Source organism: Mustela putorius, unplaced genomic scaffold, assembly GCF_011764305.1.
Source record: "Mustela putorius furo isolate JIRA1106 unplaced genomic scaffold, ASM1176430v1.1 tig00000145_pilon_pilon_pilon, whole genome shotgun sequence".
NCBI lineage: Eukaryota > Metazoa > Chordata > Mammalia > Carnivora > Mustelidae > Mustela > Mustela putorius.
This window is the reverse complement of record NW_025421294.1, coordinates 32,742,780-32,750,228: the sequence shown is the minus strand read 5'-3', so window position 1 is coordinate 32,750,228 and position 7,449 is coordinate 32,742,780.

Genomic DNA, 7,449 nt, shown 5'->3' with positions numbered 1-7,449 from the left:
TATTCATTCATGAGTCAGGTGCCGATTACTGTGTCCCCGAATTCTAGGGACTAGGTGCCTAGCTCTCTAATTGGTTCTTCAAAATGTGCTCCTCGATTAAAATGAGAATAGCATTAGTAGCACATCTGGATGGAGAAGAGAAACACTGAGGCTCTCTTATTCTCTCGAAAGAAATATTTCCTTTCTGACCCTTTGTCATCCCATAACCAGTCCCCCAGGCTGGTCACACACCCCCTGCAAGTGAGTGATGACCCACAAGTGATAAAACCAGTTTCCCATTGTCTCAAAATGCCTAGCAGAGATGTATGTGGACAAGCTCTGTGACTTCTGCTGTAACACCAAGACAACAAAAGAGGTCACATCTTGACACACACCACCCTGCATCCACACTATAAACCCTTAGGAAAAAAAACACAGTGTAGGAATGTCTGGGTGGCTCAGTCAGTTAAGCATCTGCCTTTCGCTCAGGTCATGATCTCAGCATCCTGGGATGGAGTCTTACATCTGGGTCTTTGCTCAGCAGGGAGTCTGCTTCTCCTTCTATCTGCAGCTCCCCCTGCTTGTGCTCTCTCTGTTCTCTCTCTCTGACAATAAATAAATAAAATCCTAAAAAAATCCACAGTACAAGTTTCAACATTCAGCATCAAAGAACTGACATGATATGGACCACGTTTTTGTATGTCAGTGCAATAAAATTAAAGATTATTAAGTAAAAAGATGAACAAAATCCACATCTATAGGAAAGTATAAGACACTATTCTCAACAAGGCATTGTCAAAGACAAATGAAATTAGAAAATAATTAGAATTACAAAAAAAAAATCCCCATGTATCCAAACTTGTGCATTAAAATGAAATTTAAAGAAAAAGGTAAATCCATATATACTAGGAAAAAATTTACCCATATAAAGATTTTAAACTACTAAATGGCCAGTAGGAGGTTGCTTATACATTTTATTATATTAGGTCATATATGTACTCGTGCTTTTTTTGAAAAATGATTCATTCTTATTTTTTCATTTTAATATTTGAGGATCTCTAAAGTTATTTCTTTTTCATTTTTTAAAGATTTTTTAGTAATCTCTACACCCAAAGTGGGGTTCAAACTCATAACTCCAAGATCAAGAGTGTCATGCTCCATTCACTAGCTAGCCAGACGCCCCTAAAGTGATTTCTTATCCTTCTCATGGTTAAAATGGTTAACAAGCAAATTATTATCTAAATACTGAGACAATGAGATAATACTTTCATATTATTATAATAAGTAATTCATTAATGGCAATTCACTTTTTTAACCAAGTAGGCATATGAGGGCACATTATCTGCACTTCAATTGACCTTTTATTTTATTTTTTTTTTTTTAAGATTTTTATTTATTTATTTTACAGAGAGCGATCACAAGTAGGCAAAGAGGCAAGCAGAGAGAGAGAGGGGAGGAAGCAGGCTCCCTGCTGAGCAGAGAGCCCGATGCGGGACTCGATCCCAGGACCCTGAGATCATGACCTGAGCCGAAGGCAGCGGCTTAACCCACTGAGCCACCCAGGCACCCTCAATTGACCTTTTAAAAAGTCTGGGAAAATTCAGCGTCTTACAGATGTCTAGGCATGCTGAAAAGTCTGAAAGAAAAAAAATGCGCATCGTGCGCCCTCTTCCGGCCCAAAGAGAATATTCCTAGAAACCGACAAATTCAGTATCAAATTTCACACAAGATTTATTTAAAATTTTAGCTATTCAGATGGCTGCTTCACTTTAGGTGGAGTGTCCATGATGGCAAAGAATGGATGTATATCCTATTAATGCCGTGGTAATAACCCATTCTTAAACTAGGTATGCTGCTCACGGGACCAGTATCTCACGGGACCAGTATCTCGCCCCCTAGTGGGCACTTACAAAAATGACACAAAGATATTGTCAAACTAAGAGATTAAATTATTACAATTACAGAATTTAGAAACCATTGAATGAGGCTCTCAATACTGTTTAGTCCAATACGTCCTTATGTGCTTGAGAAGTAACAACGGGAAAAGAATGTATTTTCCATGTGTAAATGTTGATGAATATTTATTGTTAAATAACAGGATTTCATGTTTCTCTTGTTTCATGTTTCATTTCATGTTTCTCTTCATATTTCAATATTTCATGATTTTCAATTCCTTGAGGTTGCTTTTAGTATTTGCACACATTTCATTAATAACTGAGTTAGATTGTGCTTTTAATGTTCTTAAAAGGTGTGTGATTATCGCTAAACTGTCATGAACTCATACCATTCAAATCACCTACTATTTATTGAGTACCTGGACCCTTGAGATACAAAAATAAAGCAAATTCCATGTTATTAAAGAGCTTATAGTCTAATAGAGAAATTCTTTTTTTTTAAGCCCTGAAGGCTGAGAGGATAGTGAAAAAATGACATTTTATAGTGAGTATTTCTGTGATCAGCTGTGCTTCCTTTGTCAGTAACTTAATGTGGGAGTAACTATTAATTTCAGAGAAAGCAGACTTGAGAGCAAGAAAAATTATCAGGGATAAAGAGGTCATAGTGATGAAAATGTCACTTTGTCAAGTTTTTACTGTGTGTAACTAACAACAGAGCATCAAAATACGTAAGGCAAAAACTGATAGAACTGCAAGGAGAAATAAATGAATCTACTTTTAAAATTAGTGACTTCAAGAGCTATCAGTAACTGGCACAACCAGCAGGCAGGAAAACAGCAAGGACCTAGTTTAACTGAATGGCATCATCAATCGAACGAATTTAATTGCCATTCATGGAATACTGCAGGAGAATATACATTTTTCTCCAGCTCATGTGGAACATTTACCAAGACTTACCACATTCTGGGTCTCAAAAATCACTCTAACACATTCAAAAGAAGAGAAACCATAAGATGTATTCACTCAGCCCACAGTGAAATTAAATTAGAAATCAATAAATCAATAACAGAAAGAAAGCTATAAAGTCCCACTCTGCTTGAGTTTAAGCAGCACACTTCTAAGTACCACAAAGGATCAAAGAAATCTTAAGAGACATTAAAATATGGTGAATTTGATGAAAATAAAGATTAGAGCAGAAACCAATAAAATTGAGATCAAGATTGAAAATTGAGATCAAAAAATCAATAGAGAACATTAATGAAATCAAAAGTTGTTTCCTTGACAAAATCAATAAAATGACAAATTTCTAGCAAGGCCAAGAAAACACAATTACTAATGTCAGAAAAGTAATAGAAGTTACACCACGGGACAGTGAAACTATACCATCAGTATCCGCTCACTGGTAACAAACATACTACATTAATGCAGAATGTTAATACGGAGAAACTTAGGTTGGGGGTGATCTATGGGAACTCTATCTCTGTACTTTCTTCTCAATTTTTCTGCAAACTGAAAACTCTAAAATACACAGTATTAATTAAAATTAAAAGAGAGAGAGAGATTTTAAATCTGGCTAAGATTTGAATCCTACCACTTATAATGTGTGTGGACTTTGGCTCTTTTAGAGATTCATTTTTCTCATCAGAATGGAAACGTAATAATAGAAGAGGGTTTGAGTGAGCTAACGTCTGAAAAGCTCCAGAGAGAGCCTGGTACACATTGGGCACTCAACCTTTACTACCTTCTCTAGCTTTCCTTCTCTTTGTGGACATGAGTACTTGATAGTCAATGTCAGAGGACAGGATGGGGCCAGTCCTTGCCAGGAAGAGTGCACAATCCGAAGTAGAGTTGAAGTTGCAGGAGGTGATCTAACAGGAGATCAACCTTTGGTACTAGCAAGAAGCAAAGACCACTCTTCATCTTACCTTCAGTTATAGGATTGAGCTTTATGGCAAGAAGCACCCTGGCTTCTATAGATAGGAACAGCCAAACCCCCACGCTTAGAATGTGAACTTTCCTTCCCTGACCTCCTTTACAGACTCCAACTTAGAAAATGATAAGAGCACTTCATTTTCATGTACAGTCTTAAAAACAAAGTCCACTTTATTTTGCTTCTCCAAACATAACTGAAAAGCATTGCTTCCCTTCATACCTCCTTGCTCCTCTTTCTCCAGATTTCTGAAACTCTAAGATCTCGGAATAGCCAGTAGCCACTGATTTGATTTTTGCATTTGCCCTGTCAGATTTTCTGCTGCAGGGACTGGGTTTTTGGCTTGTCCTAGTCTCTGGTTTTGCTTCTCAGATGAGGTAAGGGTTTAAGGTTGGTGATACCACCTGGAGGATGAAGAAGGCTCTTGGGAACTGTTTTAAACCAATAAATCAAATAACACAGGGGTTTGATTTAAAAACATAAGGGTAGATGGGGTGCCTGGGTGGCTCAGTCGGTTAAGTGTCTTGCCTTCAGCTCAGGATCAAGCCCCATGTCTGGCTCCCTGTTCAATGGAGAGTCTGCTTCTCCCCTTCCTCTGCCCCATCTGCAAAGCAACTCTCTGTCTTTGTCTCTTTCTCTCTCAAACAAACATATGGGGAGATACTACCAAAAATACATAACTAGCTAAAATGAGCAGGTAGCATTAAAACAAAACAAAAACATGAACTTTCTAAATTATCAGATAATATACACATATATAATACATTATAGATAATATAAGAAAATAGTATAAAAATATAACAGAAAAGATAATATCCTGTCAGATAAAAACTAAACATACATGTCATATAAGTAAAAGTTGATTAACTCCTCATTGAAAGAAAAAAATCAACATTTGAATCATAAAGCAAAATTTAATTTTATTTCCAAAATTCAAGAGATAGACCTAAAATAAAACAACTCCTACAAATCAAAAATTAAAGAATGAGCAGAAACCTGTCAGGCAAATGTGAAGAAAACAGTAAAGGGAGCAATCTATTTTGGTGATCTCACCATTACGACACCCATGGATCAAATAACCTTGTAGCAGCATAGTTAAAGTTAAAATTATAGGAAACACAAGAGGAAATAGAGACCTATTAGGTACTGAAGATTTTAATTCTCGCATCTCAGTTCATGACATAGCATGTGTTTATCCATGGAATACATAAATAATGAAAGTAATAGGTATACTGATTTTGCATGGAATTAAGCTATCATGCTTCACATTATCTTCATGCTCCCACAAAATATTGGAGTTATTAACCATATTGTAGGACACAAGCAAAATCTTGGTTAGTTTAAGAAAGTTAGATGAGAGAAATAAATAAGAAGTGTAAATATGGGGATGGCTGGGTGGCTCAGTCAGTTAGAAAGCAGTCAGAAAGTGTCTGCTCTCGACTCAGGTCATGATCCCAGGGTCCTGGAATTGAGTCCCACGTCAGGCTCCTTGCTCAGCAGGGAACCTGCCTCTCCCTCTGCCTGTCACTCCCCCTGCTTGTGCTCTCTCTCTCTTTCAGACAAATAAATAAATAAAGATCTTTTTAAAAAAATAAGTGTAAATATGGTAAAGGACGAATAAGTAAAAGCAAATCAGTTCATTGGCTATTGGAAACAAAACCATTCTATAAGGTGAATGGTTACAAAATTGATGTGACAGAATGCATAGCCTTCCTATGTACAAGTAATACTCAGTTGGGAAATGCAGTAGAAGAAAAGACTGTTGGTGATAGTGAGTTACAAGGTAAAATACCTAAGAAAAAGTTAAATACTAAAGTTCAATATTTTGTAAAACATCAGACATTATTGGGGCATATAAAAAGAGCACTAGATAGGACGACAAAGCATCATAAAGATGTCAATTTTCTCTAACACAATCATATGTATACACATATATGCATACATACATATATATATATAACACAATTATATAACAGAATTCTAGTGAAAATATACTCTTTCATTTTAATATAGATGAATTGGTTATAAAAGCTAATAACTTTGACTTTAGAAAGAGCAGAAATTTCTATATGGCAACACACACATAAAACTCCACAAAGTCCAAATTACAAAGAAGGCAAAATATTTGTAATATGTTTTGCATAAATGGGTCTAATTTTTTATTGTATAAATACCTCCTATAAACTATTTTTTAAAAAGCAATAATACAACATAATATAAAGATCACTTCAAAAGAAATACAGATGACTTTTAATCACATACAATGCTCAGTCCCATTCTTCACAAGATAAATACAAAGAGATACATTTTCCACTTGGAAATCAGCAAAGACTCAAGTATTTGATAGCAAAGTGTATTTGGAGAAGAGGTAGAGAAGCAGGCTTCATACTTAGCTAGTGAGAGTATAAACTAATAAGTTCTCAATGCAGAGCAATTTGGAAGTATTTATCAAAACTCCAGATATAATTACCATTTGATCAAGTAATTCTACTTAGGGGAATTCATTCAACAGATATGCCTGTATGTGTGTAAAATGACACATAACTAAGTAGGATCAATATAGATTGGCTGATATTAGCTAAAGATTGGAATCAACTACATTCAGGGATTGGTGCAAGTTGAAGAAATTGTTGACAACGTATTCCATTCCGTGGAAGTGTATGTAGCTCTTTTAAATGAAGTAGCTATAAACACAGTGGTAGCAGATGAGCTCCAAGATCCATGGATGTGTGTGCAAGTGTATGTGTGTGGGTCTAGAGAGAGATGTGATATTTTATACACACACACCTCCCCCAAGCAGTAAGGTATAATATTTCCAGTTGTGTAAAAAACCCAAGAGAAAAAATATACATACCTATGTGCTTAGGAGACAGAGCAGTGGTTATCTTGAGGAAGGAAACTAGGGGGTCGGAGAACAGGCTTATGGGAGAAACTTATCACTACACAGTTTTGAGTCTTTGACTTTGGGGCTCTGTCCATATATTACCTATGAAAACAATACCAAATCAAATCAAACTTCTAAAAAGTGTTTAACATGTAAAACAAATTATGGATTTATGCTTACTAAATAAGGGAGAGCTGTGCTTTTAGGATGTGGTCTTTGGAAAAAGCAAACCACTGACTTACGTAGGGTCAGTATTTGAGCACAGGCCCACCATGCTACTGCTACCATCTTAGCTCTGACTTCATCGTGGCTCACCCGGAAGTCTTCCTATCTTCCCTTGGGCCCTCAAAGCTTCTCCGTGGTCTATAACACAATATAAAGCTTTCGCAGGTCTGGGGCTTGAGGAATATGGTTGGTGGAAGGGGGAGAGCTGTCAAATTGTATTTCTGAGTCCTGAATAATAGTGATAAGTCTTCACGAAATGGAAAAAGCAAAATCTTAAAATAGTTTCATGGATGAGTTGATGATTTATCTCTTACCCAACTGAATTTGAGAAGATGGTGAGCTTTCTAGGTAGTTAGAAATGAGAACTGAGGTTTCAGAGAAGCATTGGAGACAGACATGCAGAACTGAGGATTTCTGTTAAAACTCTGAGTAGATTCCTGCTCTTGTCTATACGTAGGGAATGGACATGTGGGATTGGCGGTCTTTAAAAGTGTACTGTGTTAGATGGGGGGGGGGGGCTGTAGAAGAAGATGAAG